This window comes from Heterocephalus glaber, unplaced genomic scaffold (assembly GCF_053883595.1).
Source record: "Heterocephalus glaber isolate CG9 unplaced genomic scaffold, H.glaber_assembly_v1.0 deba00001532, whole genome shotgun sequence".
Taxonomy (NCBI): Eukaryota; Metazoa; Chordata; class Mammalia; order Rodentia; family Bathyergidae; genus Heterocephalus; species Heterocephalus glaber.
In genome coordinates this window covers 7,048,632-7,066,696 of record NW_028258330.1, presented here as the reverse complement: position 1 = coordinate 7,066,696, position 18,065 = coordinate 7,048,632, and the positions used below count along the sequence as shown (strand labels likewise).

At 42.4% G+C, this 18,065-nt stretch overlaps 1 long non-coding RNA gene across 3 annotated transcripts in view; it reads right to left on the bottom strand.

The window, feature by feature from the left end:
* The window catches only part of LOC106009016 (uncharacterized), a 101,411-nt gene that overhangs the window by 50,002 nt on the left and 33,344 nt on the right, over window positions 1-18,065 (bottom strand). For 2 of the 3 annotated variants that reach the window (XR_015442061.1, XR_015442060.1), the window contains exon 3: window positions 3,226-3,310. This is a non-coding gene — a long non-coding RNA (uncharacterized LOC106009016). Of the gene's footprint in view, window positions 1-3,225; window positions 3,311-3,506; window positions 7,069-18,065 lie in introns of those variants that run through there. The other variant, XR_015442062.1, reaches the window with a different exon arrangement.

Below are 18,065 nucleotides of genomic sequence, written 5' to 3'. Positions count from 1 at the left end.
AAAAGCTGGCAGAAACTTTTGTTGTTCTTCCAAGAAGAACTGAAAGCAACCAGTAGCCAGTCCATTGCTGATGCAGAGAATTTGCTGGCTATGAACCTCTTAAAATGGAGAAAATAATCTGAATATTTTTCAAATAATTATAAGTGAACAAATGTTTTTCCTAAATCACACTGAAAGAATATGGAACGATGAAAGTAGAGAGTGCCATAGTAGCAGTTCATGCTGCTGGGGTAGTCCTCGAATTTGCCACACTCCAACATATCTGAATGGAGTAAATTGCTACATCATAATTTTCCTTTCGGCCAATAATACCACTCAAAAAGTGTGCCACTGGGGGTGGACCACCCCTTACACTCCACTCCCTCACCCAGCTATGCCACCAAAGGTAGAACATCAGGCCAGTTTGCATGGAAGAGGAAACGAGCCTGCCCTTGGCTTGTAGAAACCAGTTTACTCAATGAATGTTTCATTCTGATATCTATTTTTTGAGTACTCTGTGCCAGACAAGTGCTAGAAATGTTAAAGAATAAAACATCCCTAAGCCCTGGTCCCTGCTCTCAAGGGGTTTGCAGCTGAGGCAAGAGGAAGAGGGCAGGGCATGCACAGCCTTGAAGGCTCAACTTGATCCTGAGAGTGATGAGAGGCTGTGGCTTGTGTGTGCATCACGCATGAGATGGTCTAGTCTTATTTTAACACAGTTGAGCCCAACCTGGGAGGCAGGGAGAATAGTCAAAATCCAGTTCTCAGAAGCAGCCTCTAGTGAAAAAAGCCTGAAAGAAGTTAAGCGTGAAAGAGAGGCACAAGTAAAACAATGCGCAATCCATGAGGGTAGCATGTTTAATTCTAACTGGATGACTCAGATGAGGTTCTAGAAGGAGACAGGCCACGAAGTTATGTGATTTGGGTGGGCATGGAGGAGAAAAGGAGGCCTGGAAGTGGAAGGCCGGTTGTGCACAAAAAGAGTCTGGCAGAGGCCCACAGTGGGCGGGGGAGAAGATCAGGGCAGGACTGCATGGAACAATACCTGGCATGCTGAGTAACCTGGCATGCTGAGTAGACTCTGAAGGGAATGCTCGAAGATGAGCCTCCTTCATGCCCCCCCAGCAGGGATCTGGTGCCTGGCCAGGTTCCCCGGGAAACCCCACTGCATTACCTACCCGTGGGGATTCTAGAAAACAGATCCTTAGCCTTCCCACACTCAGGCCCTTCCTCGGGTCATGAGAGAGGAACAGAGCACTAAAGCCCACTAAGCTAATCCATTCCCATCTCCATCCTCTTTATTTTCAGAGACCAGACTACAGTGTGCAGGGATGGGCAACAGTGAATATTTGTTGAAAGAACAAATGAATGTATGAGTGGGTAAATATGTAATTGAAACCTTCAATAAGTCATATGTGTGTGCGTAGAAGGAAAAAACTAATTTTTAAAGTAATATTCTACCACTAAGGATAAAAATTATATCAATTATATAAAAGGGAACGTACCTCTTAATACACATAAACACATAAATGTAACACAGCCAAAAATGAGCCTCTATCTACCCACCTAAAATCACCTTGAACCACCTGTGTTCAAGGATGACTGTGGTTCTTAGAGTTTGTTCCAGGGAATCCTGGGGCCTCCAAGACCTTCTCAGGTTCACAAGATCAAAACTACTTTAATCATAAGCCTAAATAGCTATGTGCCTTTCCCGCCTCATTAGTCCCATGAGCATTGTGAGCATAGAGTGAATATTTCCAGCAACTGCACGATGTGACCTCCTGCTAGGTTGAAGGCACAGGCAGATATGAGCATCCAGCTACGTGTTTTCTACTAAGTAGGACATTAAGATTTGCAAAGCGTTTAACAATGCTATTCCTTTCACTTATTGTTTGGAAAACTATAAATGATTTCAATAAAATATATTGTTTATCTTACCATGTAATATATTTACTTTTTTCTCACAATGTTAAATCTTAACATGACAAATATCATTAAACTTTAGTCATACAAGCAAAAGATCATCAACATTTGCAATAATTTTTAAGAAGCTAAAGGGTATAGAGACCACGATGTCTACAAGCTCTGGGGAAGCTCTTTCCTTAGGCTCTGAGACAGACTCAGAGGTCCGTCATGGGATTAGAGGCTTCTGTCCTTTCCCAACCTTCCGGCAAAGCCCAGCTCATCCCACCCCACCCCCCAGCAGCAGAGTCAGCAGCAACACCTGGGAAAATAAACCAACCTGCAAAGCCCCAACTGACCCATATTTCCCCATAATCCTTAGACTTGTGTTTTAGTTCTCCACGTGCTGGCCTCATCAGAAGGGTCTCCAACTGAGTGAGAATGGAAGAATTTGGGTGCTGGAAAAGGCTGTCCCGCCCTGTCCTGCCTATGAAGTAACCCTGCAGCCAAGCCCTACCCTGGGGGCAGGCACTTCACACACACTGCTAGAAACACAGTTTGAAATTGAGCCCCTTGACTTACTTGTATTAAAAGAAAGCTTTGGATAGAAGATGTAAAACTAGGTTTTATTTCTTCAAAAAGCCACAATTCTGTCAGAGGCAGCAATTCAGGCTGGAGAGGAGCTGGTGGGCAGAGGCAAGAAAAAGGAACCAGCCCGTGATGAAGGGATGTGCTACACGTGCTGGAGCAAGATTGATTTGAACAGTGATTGTAAACAGCCCCTGCTGTGTGGGAAAGGTCCTTCACATTTATCTTCCTCTCTTAAAATGAACATAGAGTTTTCTAGTTTGTGTTTTCTCCTATTAGCTCTGAAGTCTTACTTTTAAAAAAAAAAAAAAAAAAAAAATACCCTGCTCATATGTTGCAATAACTTTCCTGTTTACCACCAGTGGAAGGGAAGAGAATCATGTCTCTGCATTTCAGAACCCCATCTCACAAACTGTTTCTGGGCCACACCTGTTCTTCAGGTTTATTTTGTAAGCTAAAATTTTCTTCTTTTTACTTTTGTACTTACTTGGATTAAAAAAAAGCTTTGGTTAGAAGATGTAAAGGTAAGTTTTATATATTTTTAAAGCCACATTTCTAACCATCAGAGGCAGTTCAGCACAGCATTTTTACTTTTGGCATTAAAACAGTCTATGTTTTTACCTTCACTCCTTTAATCCTTTCACCCAAAATACAAGGTCAAGAGACAGCATTTGAAGACATCGTTCTACAGTCTATTTTTGGTCTCTTTTCCTTGGTGATATATAGCATCGGTCAACACAACTTGGGGATGCTCACCTGCTGCCTTCGATAAGGTGGCAAATGTCAAGAGCTGAGAAGCCATCTCATTCACCTGACTCCAAGATCTCCAGCTATTCTTTATCTGGAATAAGATAGAAGAGAACAATTTTTTGCTCTTTTGTTTGTTTTTCAAATACAAATGGAGAGGCTCTCTTTCATCCATCTGCCAGGAGTTTTTGTGAAAGTGGGCATGCTCCCTTACCAAGGATAAAATGAAGGGGAAAGAACTTTAGCCACAACCAGAGGGACTGCCAGCTTGCCATCTCTGTGACAAATACCTGGGGAGAACCAATGTGAAGAAAGGAAAGATTTGTTTTATTTCACAGCTTCGGAGGTTTCAGTTTGTGGTTGCTTACTCCGGGGACTTCTAGGCCTGAGGCAGAAATCAAGGTAGGGAGTCGCAAAGCTGCCCGCCTCAAGGAGGCCAGGAAGTAAGGAGAGAGGGAAACAGCTGAGGTTCCAATATCCCTTTCAAGGCCACGCCCCCAAGTGATGTCACTTCCGCCAGCTAGGCCCCACCTCCTAAAGGTACCACTGCCTCCCAATATCACTACTGGCTGGCAACCCTGCCTTCAACACATGGCATTAGGGGATATTTTAGATCCAAACCATAACAGAGATTTAGGCTGTAATCAAATCCCCAGGCAGAAATTCTGTGAATAAATATTACCCAGCAGCTGAGTAGTAAGCCAAAGCAACGATCAGCAGGTGTCTCTCCGGAGAGGGAAGGTGCCTCCCAAATCCAGTTGAAAGACAAAGCCAAAGTCAGTTGTCCAGAGCTTCTGGTTGGTAGCCAAAGCCAAGAATATCAGTGACAAAGGGACAAAAGGAGAAATCACTGGGGACCTAGTTCAAGAGGATACAGGGATACTGAGCAGTCTCCTTTTCCTATCATTTAACCTTCTCTCCACCATCAGTCCTAGGAAAAGCAATTAGAGGTGAGAAGTTTTTTGAAATTCCCATGGGAAAAATCTTAAAATTGAGAGCAGACCAAAAACACAACTTTAGGGGTTGAAGTTAAAGAAATCTTGGAGAACAGAAAGTTCCATGATGATTTTAAGTCATGTGCTTTGAAGTATGCCACAGAAGGAAGAAGCACTCCATTCTGATGGATATTATTGAGCAAAATCTATCAGGCCACTGCTTTTGTGGGAGTAGACCCTTCAAGGAACTCAAAGGTGTCATGACATCTGTGCTGTCCGTACAGAGAGGATGCAGAATTAGCACTGTAGACAAAGCAATCAAGGATGGACATCTACCCTCTGGGTACCTTGACTTGTCAAAGGCAGCTCTCAATGTTAGAATAGAAGCCTGCGGTTCTGTATGCACACAGATGCGTGTAAGACTTCAGACTTTTCCGCCCTTTCTCCTTCCTTCTTCAGCTTCTAGGTTCATAATACTCAAGAAACAGAGCAGATTCGTGAATCAGCCACCCAGGTGAGTTGCCCATTGGGAAGCCATCCAAATCAGGGGACATGGTTTTCCAACTGGAATTGAAATGACCTCACGTAGCTCTGAAGGTAGGAATCACTGTAGAGACAGGATGTTGCTAAACTGAGCCGGTCCATGTCAGAGGGTCAGACGTGATGTTTCACGCACTGTGCCTCAGAGGAGGAAGCAGGTACAAGAGCCCAGAAGGATGATCTCATTCAAAGATGAAATAAAAACCTGGATGGGGGCTGCCTTATAAGCCTTTTGATTAAATTCAGTGGTGCTAAAAGGACTGAAGGACTTTAATAGACAAAGTCATTTATGAGTAAGATCTGCTTTTTCTGACTTTGGCTTCTAGAAAAAAATCCCACCTTGAACTAAGCCTCTATATTAAAACAGATTCACATCTATTATGGCATTGGATCCTCACAAGATACTACCCTTTTTCTCTCTCTTACAGTGTTAAGTGATTCTCTCTCACCAAGAACATGCAAGAGACCAAAAGGGAAAAGAGCTTGTGTTATCAGTTGCACTGTGCCCAGTTCATGCCCAAGTCCTTGCTCTACCTTGCCTATGGGACTCAGTCAATTTTTGAACTTTTTAGGTCAGTTTGTCATGTTGTGGTCTTTTCTTTCAGCCATCACTAACAGTTTCAGTAGATATGATCACTACTCCGTGGAATTAATTTGGTTATGTGCTGTGGTTTTACAGTAGTGGTTCTCTACCTTGGCTCACACTGGGATCCTAATGTGTTTTTTAAAAAAAATATTGGGTCTCACCTGCAGAGCTTTTGATTTAATTGGTCTGGGTTATATTTTGAGCACTGGCTGCATTTATATCTCTCCAGATGATTCTAATATGCAGCCAAGCTTGAAATTCTCTGGCTAAAAGCAATAGTTCTCAAATTTAGCAGGCTCAAAATTGCCTAGCAGGCTTGATTACAGAGCCCCTCTCCCAGGGACTGGGCACAAGTGAGGCCCCAGTTGTAACAACTTCCCAGGTGGTGTGATGCTCCTGGCCTGATTACTACCCTTTGAAAACTACTGATTTCATGCATTACCACAAACACTTTGCCTAAGGTGCTTTTCATTACTTCGATATGGCTGCAAAGATGATGCCCCAAGAAGCTCATCTCCAATAATGACAGCAGCCAGTGGAATAAGAAAGAGGCTTGGTGTCCCTTAGACTAGAGAACTCTAGGGTTCTGAGCCTGTCCTTACATTCGTCAAGAGAAGGGACCAGGCAGAGGCAATGAATACCTTGGAAGATGCATCTTGGCATATCTGCTGTAGTTTCCAGCCTTGCCTCTCTCATTCATATGTCCTGCCTGTCCTAGCAGGTGCATGGGTTAGTGTACACGTTCTCCAGGTTTGTGCAGAATACCTGGCCCTGATTCAACCAGGGCACAGGCTGAGGCCCCTGTAGACTCAGACCTTCTAAACTGAGAACCTGGTTGAGCATGGGGTGGGTGGTGTCTATGAAAGTGCATTTGTCTATTTATTTGTTTGTGTGTTTTGGGTACCAGGGATCGAACTCAGGTCCTTGCGCTTGCGCAGCAGGTGACGAAACCACTGAGCTAAATCCTTAGCCCTTGTCTTTAGGGATCAAGAAGGAGCATCCCTGTGCCCTGGCAAGAGCAACATGAAGCACTGAAGAATGTCCCCTGAGCTGCATAGATCTGTCAAGCTATGCACAGATTGTGCCAAGGTGTCTGGACTAAAGCTAGCCTAGCAGATCTGGGACAGACAGGGGTGGGGGATACCAGGGAGGCACCACAATCCTCTTCACTACCCTGGCACATAGGTCTCATGACTGTTAATTCATAAAGCTAAAGGACAATGACTTCAACCTTTGCTTTTTCCCCAGCTAAGGAAAGCAGTTGTGTGGACATGAGACAAGAACAAGCCTTTCATTGATATTCTTCCTACAAAACAGTGATCATAAAACATTCTAAAGCCCTGTCTGTGAAATTTCATTTCACCTACTCAGAACTGTAAGGTAGATGATTCAGTTGATGCAAATCATATAATACATTCAGGGTGGAAAACAAGGACATGGGGTGGTCACACTGTTAATTTAGTGTCCCAGTTAGGGCTGGGTGTTCTAGTTTCTGTTCCATGTTGACGGATTGAGAAGGGGAGCCGCAGAGGCTGTCATGAGGTCACATTGAGGCAGGGTTGTAAGGTTTCTCCTCCATGTCAACCTCAGAAATCTCAAGTCCAAGATGTTCAGATATTTTTGATGGAACCCCAACTCTGCAAACTGTGTGTCACCTCTGCAGACTCCATCTTCCAAATAATGTGGGGGCTCTTCTAATATTTGCTCACAGGCCCCATTGCATTTTGCAAAAGTTAGCTAATCAAACTTTAGTATCCATCACACAATCATCTGATTGGCTTCTTTCTTTTTCCTTTCCCTCCCTCCCGCCATCCCTCCTCCCCTCCCTCCCTCCCTACCTCTCTCTCTCTCTCTCTCTCTCTCTCTCTCTCTCTCTCTCTCTCTCTCTCTCTTTCTTACCAGTGATTGAGCTTAGGACCTTGTGCTTGGTAGGCAGGCAGTGGCACCACTGAGCTAAATCCCTGGCCCCGAGAATTTGGATTTCTAACAAGTTCTTAGGTGATAATGTTGCTGCTGCATCTTGAGAACCACTCTTCAAGAATTGCTACAGTAAGACAGTGATTCTCAGCCCTTGTTGTACATTAGAACCACACAGGGATCTTTTAGGAACTGTAAGTAACAGGCTCCTCTCAGACTAATTAAATTGCTCCAGGTGAAGCCTGGGCATAGATGTTTTTAAAATGGCCTCTAGGTACACCCAAGCTAGAGAACCTCTGCAAGAAGAGGAACCCTGTATAGAATTATAAGGTTCTCAAACCTCTAAATCAGGTATTCTCAAAATGATCCTGGACTACAATATCAGCAGCACCGGTGGCTCTCCAGGGAACTTGTTAGAATGGCAAATTCTCAGGCCCAATCCCAATCTACAGAATCAGAAACCCTGGATGCGCCCCAACCATGTGATTGAACACTCCCCGGGTGAATCTGAGGCTTGCTAAAGTTTGAGCACTACTCCTCTAAGCCCTTGCATTCCCTGCAAATGACTCCCTGGAAGTCAGACACTTGTCTAGGGGCAGAATCTATGGCAGGATCCACACCAGGCTGGAGGTTCCAACTGCTCAGTCAGTAGCAGGGGTAGCTGAAGGACAAGTAAGGAGACCATTTATCAGGTTGTCAGGGAGGTACTATGGCACACTGCTAACATCTTTTACTTTCTGAGACATCTGGTTTCTAAATTCTGTAAGTTCTGCAAATGACTTTCTAAAGGGCTTCATCCTCTGAATACTCAGATATAATCCAGCTTCAAGCAAAATTGGGACAGAGGTAAAACCAAGCTTGGAGCTCCTTTCTTTGCCTTCTTTGACTTATTCCAAGTTCTATCCACTGCCACTGATTTGCCAAAGGAGCTGTTGCTGTGGTCTTCATTGCTATTCCTACCCTGAAGGACAGCCCAGCCCAGTGACTGATTAAACTTGAGTATGTCACTACCTCCCACAGGTATATTCATTCCAAAACAGGACAAATAGGATGAGCAATGTTAAACACTATAAAACATGTGTTCAAAAATGGGCTATTGAACACTTGGCCTGGTAGAGAAACAGAGCATATCATTTAGATAATTATTACCTCTTTCTTTGACATCAAGCTCTCTGTGCCCTAAATTTTATATATCTTGGTTCCCCTTTGCCTTCTATTTCCTTGATATAAGCAATATAGTAGATTACAAAAATGGCCAGATATTCTACCCCTTCCATCAAAAGAAAAGTCTATTTTAGCATCCTTAAATCTATACTGGCTTTGGGACTCCCTTTGGCTAATGGGACATTAGAAACCATGATGGGGAGAGAGACCTGAAAAATACATGAGCATTGTGACTTGCTTTCTTGCTATGTAAATGAGCCCATGTTAGCAGTCTGAAAATAAGAGGCCATGCAGAGTGCATACAATGTTCTCTAGCTGTGAGTGAGGGCATCCTAGACCAGCCAGCCAACTTACCTGATAAACAAAAATGAGCAGGCCCAGCACAGATTAGCCAATCTGGCCCAAACAGAAGAACCACCAAGCTGACCTGCAGAATTGTACACTAAATAAATTGCTGGGGTATTTGTTACACAGCAAAAGCTAACTGATATACTTGATTATACTTAACATTATGTTAACTATATCTAAAAATTTCCTGAAAAGAAAAATCATCCCAGAGGTCTTCTGAGATACCTTCCTTGAACACCCATCTCCCATGTGTCTTCAGACATTAGGTTGCTGATCCCTCAAGATCATCTACAAAATAATCATTTATGTCTGCCAAATATTTGTCTCTATCATTTCAGCTCATATTTATCTGCTTTCCCTCACCACTTTAGAGATTTTAAAAGCAGAAGCCATGAATTAGGTGTCTTTGTACCTTTAGCCCCTTACTCATTTCTTTTTCTATCATGCTGAGTGGAACCACATGAAATACTGGATTAAGATGAGTCAGGAGGGAGAGCAGGGAAAGAATCCAGCAAAGTCCTGCACCACTCAAAACTGCACCTAGAATCTTCTTTCCCTAGAACAGCCCTTGTCCACCAAGCTCACGTAATGCAAATGAACGGATGCTCAGCCAGCTCAGGAAATTGTTTTGTGGACCAAGACATAGGCTTTCTTCCCCTCACTTCATAATAGTTTACAGGAAGAAAAAAATCAAGAGGCTTATCCAAAGATATCTAGTTTGCATTATTTTCCTCACCTTACCACACATGATGAAAGAGAAAGGGGCTTTGTTTACCCATACAAGATGCATCCCAAATCCAAGATTACCAGTTTGACTCTTCTTTTGCATTCATCCATTTCTCTCAGTCATACGGAAGAGCCAGATAGAATAATGGTTTTTTCAAAAGCCCCCCTTACTGTTACTGGGTCTGTTGTGACCTAAGATACACCTGCATCTTCCTCACCTGATCATGACGAATGATCACTCTGAGAATTTGTGATACTCATTTAACAGACAAGGGGCTCAGAGACTCCAACTTGTAAAGATCTATATACAGTGGAAGAACCAGCCCTGCTAGTCCCCAGATGTCAGTTCTTAAGTGACTGCAGTGCTGACATGCATCACAGACATGCCATATAGCCCTGCTTTTGCTAACTTGTTTCTCTCACCTACCCCACAGAGCTGACTCACTTTGCAAAGAAAAAGGAGATGAGAAAGCCCTGCAGAAGGTCACCTGGCAAGGGGAGGGACGGCCTCGGGCCAGGCAGCCTCACATCATCATTGGGTTATTACAAAACCCAAAAGAGGCTAGCCTGAGATGGCCTCTGCCAAGCTGCCACCCAAGTACAAGGAGAGGGAGTCAGTGGGTAGTGGCAGGCAGGACAGCAGAGAAGAAGATTAAAATAATTACAGCTCTAATTGATCAGCTCTGCTCAAGAGGAGATTAAAAGGGAAAAGGCATATTGAAGAAGGCACTCGACATCCACCCTGGGCCAGATCCCATCTGCCACTGTGGCCAACTCTCCTCTCCTCCCTCCTAGCCCTCAGTCCAGCAGCCCCCACTGCACAGCCCCCTGACACAGCCCTGATGAAAGTCATTCTTTGTGGAAGGCATCAGGCAGTGCTCCCTTGAAGAGCAATGCTCATAAACAGCAGGGGCCAGCAGCTCAGAGCAGCAGACAGCGGCCTCCTATTGGCAGCCCCCCAGCATGGAGTTGCCAACAGAGTGTGGAAAGTGGCAAAGGAGGTGCCAAAAGCAAGGGCAGCCCAGGGCATGGGACTGGAGGAGGAGACGAGCTTGTGCTTTGTCATGCGATAACCTCGCCCAGTATGAGCTGCCTGGGCTCCTGGGCTCTGAGCAGCCCTGGCCTTGGTTTTAGCTCAGCATACTCCCTGACTCAGCTTCTGGCTTTTCATCACTTGGAAGCAGGGCCAGGGAGCAGTTTTGCCTTGTCCCTGGCACCTTATGTGGGAATGGTAGAGGAAGGGCAGACACAGGGACTGGGGCCAGAGAGGAAATAGGAAAGCAGATTAGGAGGGAGGAGGAGGAGCTGGCACTTGCCAAAGCCATCTGTTTACTCAGGGTCTGAGCAAAGGTAAGAGCAGATGATGGGGACAGGGGTAGGAAGAAACCTCCCAGCTGCCTTTCCCATGCATGAGACAGGTGACAACACCTCATGGACAGGGAACAAATTTGTGCACTCAGTCCTCTTGTTGAGTATCCGCTCTCACCAAGGACACAACACACAGGGGCCTGGCTATGGCAGGCATCTTTGAAGGCTTTGGGATAAGGTTGCCTGAATCCAGACCTCAAGGTGGGAGGCCAATCATCCATCCACCATGAGAAAACCTGTCACTCTTCCCCACTCACTGCCAAGGTGAAACCAGTGCTTTTATACCCACCGCCAGGGGACCTTTTCAAATGCAGATTATGTGTTAAAGGTCAAGAGAGACCCAGATTCTGCATCAAACAAGGCCCCATGCTGCTGCTGCTGCTGCTGGCCCAGCACCATTTAAGTGGTGAAGATTTAACCATTTCAGAGCTAGGAAGAATCCAGATGGGACCACAGCACTCTTAGTAATGAGGACCCGGTGGTGGCTCCAAGCTGAATGGTCTCCATGTCTCTTCCTCTTCTGGGAGTATGACTGGACCCTGCCAACAGGAACTCACTTACTTTGTCAGAATCACAGCAGGAAGAAATGGAAGCTGCTGCGCAGAGACTTGGCTGGGCTGCTGGAAGCTGACCCTGTCTATCTGCTGTGTCAGAAAGGCCAGGCCAGGTTACGTACGGTCACAATCCATGAGTTTTGGGGCCTTTCAAAATGAACGTTTATTTCTCACTTTTGTAAAGCCTGCTGTAGGAATGGGTAACTCTCTCCAGGCATCTCAGAATCTTGATTAAGCTTCTTTTTGTCTCCTGGCATTTCCTCATTAACCAGAGGTCCCTCAGTCTCTGTGACAACAGGGACTGGGCTGGAGAGCCAACCTGGCAGTTAAATGCTTTCACCTGGAAGTGACAGTCACCCAGGAAGAGATCTGGAGCAAAGAGGGGTAGAATGTGTTTGCTCCCTTCTGAGGGGAGTATGTAAGCCACCTTTCTGTTATTATAGAAAGCAAATTATAAAGGGAAAAGACTTGTTTGCATTCATGGTTTTAGGATTACAGCCTATTATTAGACAGAACTATTATTTGGGGCCCAGGGCAAGGCAGCACATCATGGCAGGAGCAAATGGTGCAGCTAATCCACCTCCTTCATGTCCAGGAAGCAAGAGGAAGAGGCTGGTGTCCCCAAAATTCCCTCCAAGGGCATGGACCAATACTCTAGGGCCCTTCCACTAGGCTCCACCTCCTAAGGATTCCACCCACCACTTCTCAATGGCACCACCTGGGGCCCTATCCTTTAACACAGGGCATTTGGGAAAGTTCAACATCAAAACCATGGCAGGGAGAGTCCAGGGGAAGTTCCCTGCCTGGATCCCCAAAAGAAGTTTGTTTTTAAAGAGGTATCTTTCATAAACTGATAATTACATTTTTATAGTTTGCATGTTCTAAGGTAACAGTCTCCCCCCGAAGACCTGGTATAGCTTTTATCTTTTCTTTTTCTTAATGTGTTCTCAGGTTCTAATAAGAAAAACCCAGACCAACATCCAGGAGACCTAACATTTTGTCTCAGCTCTTTTAATTCTATTTCTATGACATCAGACAATGGATTATCTTTTTTTTCATGGAAATTGTATGATATTGAAATTATGGTTCCTGTAAAGACACTTTAAAATAACAGATGAAGAAATGATACGGAATGTTAAAAGTTCAAATGCACAGGCTCTTGTTAAAAGCATCAGTTGTCACAGGACATCTATTTTTCCTTGTTTGAACTCGATATGAGAACTGTAGACCTTCCTCACTTATTTTTGAAATAGTTCTTACTTTCCCACAGTCTCTCCCCTGAGTCTCCTCTGTTTTATAACCTCTCCATGGTTTTGCAGCAGGGCTATCTTCTCCTTCCACAGTGCTGATGTGCCTTTGCTGTTGCCTATTCCAAGAAAAACCAGCATGTTGGAAGCACCTATCAAATGCAATTTTTAGTCCCATTGATCACTCTGACAAAGATGATACCCAACATCACTGCAAAATCTGCCAATGCTTGACATTCTCATTGCCTTCCTCATGTCACCAGTATTTAGTGAGGACCTATTGTATGGTCAGCATTGTGAGTGTGTACATGGACACACAGGAAATGAGATTTAACTTAGGAGATCCATATACCAGTAAAGATTGTATCAAGCGCAAATAACAAAACCAATTCCAGTTCTCTGAGGCCAAAGAAGAATTTGATGATCCGTGTGAACAAGTTACAAAAAAATTGTTTTTTGCCTCTGGGATGTCTACACCCAGGGTCTGGCATACTGAACAGACTCCTTCACCTCATCTTTAGTCCCTCATCTTTTCTTTCTATGCTTATTCTCTTAATTCAAATGGAAAGGTCTATGGTGTCAGGCCTGCTGTATATCAATAGGAAAAAATAAACAAGCTGCTTTTAGAAAATACCATCAGCTTCCCAGTAAGTCGGGCAAATGGATTAAAAAATGTAGTTTACAACCCCCTGGCAAAAATAGTCCAGTAATTGTCTACACACCTGAGCAGACCATCCTTGGGCATCTAATTCACAAATATGTCACCCCAGATTCCTTAGCCCCTTCAATACCTATACAAGTCTAATTCCTTTCCCAGTTAATTGTTCATATCTCTCCCCCTGGTGTTAGCCCATCCTCTCAGGGATAAAGTCTTTCCCAGCTGGCTGCCACTATCTCACTCTCCCATTGTCACACACAGATCCATACACGGATGTGATAAACTCAGCTTTTCCCAAATATCTGCTAAAATCTCCTGATTTCTAGTCCCTGTTAACCGGAATAATCTTTTCTTTTTCTCACAATGAAGAGCCTGTCTTTTTTGACAAGTGGGTTCTTTATAACATATGGCAGTAGGTGCTCTAGTGTTGATGCTTCCATGTTAGATCCTGAAATAAAAAAGGCCTCTTTCATAGGTTCAGTTTGGAAAATTCCCAAGGCAGGCCTGAAGTGAAGCTGTTGGTTAGTAAAACTTTCTTCCTAATTCAATATCTGTTCCTCCCTGAAACAGCTCATGAGACTAAGGAAGCTAACCCTGTCCCTAACTCTCATGATAAGTCTATTTTTTAAGGCAGCTTAAGCAAGCATTTTGCCCTTGGCAATGATTGGTTCAATAATCCAGACATCAACACAAGGTATTTTGTTGACTATTATTGTTCTGCAATTGGCACCTGACGCAAGCTCATTCTGTCAGGCAAAAGAGATGGATGTTTAGAGATAAAAGGAAGACATTCCCTCTTACTTGCTCTCTCTCCTTTCTCTTCCTTTCTAAACATTCATAATGAAATACAAAACCCCCATTTCTGTGTAACCACCTTGTGACCATGAGAGAAGCCAGGATGAAACTGGTCATTACAGGAAAGAAGGTAGAATGGAGAAAATGACACAGAGATACAGCCAAACTCATTATTATTCCACAGTTGGACTCTTCCCTCTCTGTACACTTCCTATTATGTGATAACATAATTCTGCTGGCTTTTGAATCAGGCAGTGTTTGCTGACTTGCAGCATGAAGCATCCCAATTGAAATATCTAGCCGGGGTCATGTGCTGATTGCTGTGTCCATCACAGTGGCTGGAGAAAGGACTAAGGGGAAAAGGCTAAGCAGAAAAATACCAGCTGTCTACTATTGTGAAGCAGGTATATAAATTGTTAGATGCAAAGAATGCTGAAGGTACAATTAGAGAAGTTTGTAGATCGAGTAGAAGGGGCCCAAAAAAGAAGTTGTCAAGAGAATCAGGCTAATGATTCTTAAGAGAATCAGAAGATAATGTCCGAGCTGAATTGTACTACTTACCTATCACCTGTGTTAAAAATAATACTAAACCATCATGGCTTTTATTAACAAATAACATGTGTCATCTAACATACTTTCTGCAGACTAGGAATCTGGCAAGAACATTTTAATTGATTGCAGTTAAGATTTTGCCCAGAGCTGCAGCCACCTGAAGGCATGGCCAGGCTGGAGGATCCACAAGAGGAGCTATTTAGTTTCTCACCCCATGGACCTCTCCAAAGAGCTGCTTGAGTGTTCTTGCAACATGGCAGCTGACTTTGCCCAAGGTGAATGATGCAAGACAGCAAGACAGAAGATAAAAAAATAAATTATAATCAAAGCCAGAGTTCTTTGTGTCCTCAATATGCTCTTCCACATGAAAAGTGACAGCATAAAGGTTAATAACAAACAACTAAAATCAATGAGGGCCATTTACAGGTTGGCGTGGGAGAGCTCCTACTATGCCTGAGGGAGTACCAAAAAGGCAAAGGAGGAGAATGTTTAGAGGTAGGTATTCTTTGAGTGGAAGCTTTAAGGACAAAAAGGATAATATAAATAAAAAAAAGAAGGGGAAGTAGAAAGAGAAAAAATAAGGGATTTCTTCAAGTTTCTTACCCATTTTTCCTTTTGCCATTATCTTCTCTATATAAGAATATGCATGCCTCTCTTTGGCTAGAAAGAGAGTAAAATTTAGGGACGCTAGGGGCCGTGGAGAAGATGAGTTTCCCAGGACTAATTTTCAATATGACCCTTTGTTAGTTGGACCAGATTAGCAGAGTTTCATTAAGCTATTGATGGGAAGCCCCCCTTTAGGGGTGCTTTAGGAGTGGTCCTTTAGTTCTGGTCATGGTCGATTTGCTCTACTCTTATATCTACTAGACCATGTACAAAATTATAGGAATTTTCTTGAGGCAAGGTTGGCAAGTGGATGCTGTGAGGCCCAAAAAGGGGTAGGCAACCTCAAAATGGGTAGTAGAGATATGGACTTGCAAATAGAAAATAGCAAATGATTTTTGGACAATCAATGAAGACTGAACCAAGGAAAATCATTAAAATGGTTCAAAGAATTGGATGTACGTCAACTATTATTTAGGGGAAACCCACCAGTCTTAGAGTTTGAGACCCCTGTTTTGATGTGATAGTTAAAATAAAAGACAATAAGACAAACATAACATTTTTATTAAGTAATATTTCTGACAAGTGCTTTCAAACCATCCCTATCTCATTCTAACCCTATACTCTGTAAAAGTGAGGCTTAGAAATGTAAAATATAGGGATGATTTTGGCTCAGGAATAGAGCACGAGCTAAGCAGAAGCACGGTGGGTGAAGGGAGGATGTTGTACATATAACCTTATAATAGCTAAAACATTATTGGCTTATTTTAGATGCTTTGAAAACACCCAAGGTCAAAACTGACATTACAAAATGTCAAAATGCCATGGCCTCATGCTTTAATCTGATAAATGATATTTAATAACAGAGCAATACAACACCCAGAATCCATCCAGCATCATCTTTGATGGTGAAATGATGAATGCTTTCTCTTTGAGATGGTGTAAGAGACAAGAAATTCCTCAGAATAAATCTAATAAATGATGTTTAAGACTTATACCCATAAAAGCAGAACAATTTATTGAGAGAAATTAAAGAATATCCAAATAAATGGGTTTTAAAATTCATATTGCAAAGATGTAAATTCTTACCAAAATTATATATATATATATACATATATATATATATATATATATTTACTGTAATTTCAATCAACATCCCTATGGTATGCATATCCATGTCATAATTCAAAACCTGACTTTAAAATTACATGCAAATACAATTGCCAAAATGGCAAAATCATCTTGAATGAGAACAAAGTTGAATGATTTACTCTCCCAGCTATCAAAAATTATTATTATAGCAAATAAGTAAGCAAGAATGGACAAATAGAACAAAGGGGCAGAATAAAATTGGGAAACAGACACATGCACAGATGGACATTTCATTTATCAGGAAATTTGCTGTACAAAGCAGTGGAAAAAGGATGGCCTTTTCATTAAATGGGTCCAGATCAACTAAACATAAAAATGGAAGTAAATGAGGCTTTATAGGCAATAAAGTATTTATAGTCACATGGCAACAGTGAAGTATGATGCACAAAAAATCAGTTAATCAATTCCTCATGGATTATAGATCTAGGAGAAAAGAGTAATGACTCTCAAAAATAAATAAAGAGTATCTTCATGACCTTGCAGTAGGCCAAGATTATTTTAACAGCATATGAAAAGCACTAGACAAAAGGCAAAATATTTTTGTTCATCAAAAGACACCATTAAAATGGTAAAGGCAAGTCACAGACTGGGAGAAGATATTTTCAACATACACAACTGATAAGAGGTTCATATTTAAATTATGTAAACCACTAAGAAAAATAAAGTCCAATAAAAAATGGACAAAATATTTGAATAGGTATTTAATTACATAGGGTATCCATACAATCCATATACATATAAAAGGATGATCAACCTCATTACTCAGCAAGAGATTTCTCTTTAAAACTAGAAAAAGATACCACTATATGCATTCTAGAATGATTTAAAGGGTCCATTATACCCACTGTTGGGGAAAATGTGGAGCAATTAGAATAGATGAGGGTACAAAGTGATACAGCTACTTAGACAGGTCAAAGATGTTCATTAAAGTTAAACTTATGGGTACCCTATGACGAGAGCAATTCTACTACATACTGTACATGCCCCAGAAACTATGTAGAAGTATGCACATGGAAGCATAATAAAACCATAATGCTACCATATAGTAAGAAATGGATAATTAAATTGTGGCATATTAAGGCACTACAATAATACAACATAATTAAAATGAATGCTCTATACAATGATATTCATGAATCTCTACCATAATTACTTTTCCATCACTGGTACAAAATATCCAACACCCACATATTAAAGGAGAAGAGGTTTATTTTGGCTCATGGTTTCAGTCCATGGTCAGCTGGCTCTGAGGCAGGAATGGCATGGTGCAAGGGCATAGCAGAGAAAAGCTGCTCATATCATGTAATGGTAGCCAGAAAAGAGAAAGCAAAGGGAGACCTTTCCAGTTGGTGCCCCACACTGACCCATATCTAACCAGCCCCTGCCTCCTAATAGCAACTCAGCTATCAACTCATCAGTGGACTAATTTTGAGATGAATATAATACCCCTATGATCCAAGCATGTTCCAAACATAGGAGGCTTTTGAAGGATATTGTAGATTTAAACTATAACATTCTGCCCCTGCCCCCTAAAAGACTCATATCCAATGCTTATGCAAAATGCATTTAGTCACCAAAGTCTTAACAATTCCAATACTGATAAAAAAAAATCTAAACTCAAAATCTCTGAGACTCAAGGCAACTTCTTGGCTGTGAGGCCCTATAAAAATCAAAAAGAAAGTTAAATACTGTCAACACACAATG